Consider the following 796-nt stretch of genomic DNA (forward strand, 5'->3'; position numbering starts at 1 on the left):
GCTAAACAAATATGCCAACACTTCATAAGCGTTAGTGAGTTGTTTTCTTGTTTTGGGTTTTTTTTATTTTTTTTTAACAATAGACATTTCTTTATTTAATGTGAGACATATGTAGAGCAAATAATTCTTAAATTGTGATTCCGGTTGAAATAACTTCATGAAAATATCGGGAGACCAGACACACCCACAGATCTTAACTACAAGATCACTTCTTCGCCCGTTCTTCCCTCTCCTTCTTTCCCGAATACCCTCTTTCAGATAGCGTTCAAGGTAGAATTTGTCCTCCTCATATTTTGTCCACTGATCCTTAGGCAAAATCTGATGCCTCATACTCAGGTCCAGGGCTCTCTTAATTCGAAACATTCTGTCATTGTAAAGGCCCTCGGGAAACCGTCTTATGGCTTCTTTTACGTCTTCAGTTTCATGTATTGTATCATCTCGCATTAACCCCAGTTTATTGAGTCCTGCAGCATTATAATACCACTTTTGAAAACCACTTGCTTGATGCTGCAACAGCAGGTTTGCCAGCCATTTTGACCTAATCCTTTTTTTTTTTTTTTAAATCTTCTATCTTCTTTTACATCCACTAGTTACCCACTTCCTGGCTCACCCTCGGATACTTCCTCATCTCATTCTTCCTCCCCCATCTCCAAAAGGATGTCCCCACTTCCCACCAGGCCTTCTCACTCTCTAGGGTCTCAAGTCCCTCAAGGGTTACGTCCATCTTCTTTCATTGAGGCCAGACCAGGCAGTCCTCTGCTGTATATGTGTCGGGGGCCTCAGACCAGCTGCCTGG

The 796-nt window shown here is 42.0% G+C and overlaps 1 pseudogene; it reads right to left on the reverse strand.

Annotated features, from left to right (window-relative positions):
- Positions 1-205: 205 nt before the first annotated feature.
- On the reverse strand, positions 206-532 carry LOC114624111 (annotated as a pseudogene).
- Positions 533-796: the final 264 nt, after the last annotated feature.

This window comes from Grammomys surdaster, unplaced genomic scaffold, assembly GCF_004785775.1.
Source record: "Grammomys surdaster isolate TR1022 unplaced genomic scaffold, NIH_TR_1.0 205, whole genome shotgun sequence".
Lineage (NCBI taxonomy): Eukaryota > Metazoa > Chordata > Mammalia > Rodentia > Muridae > Grammomys > Grammomys surdaster.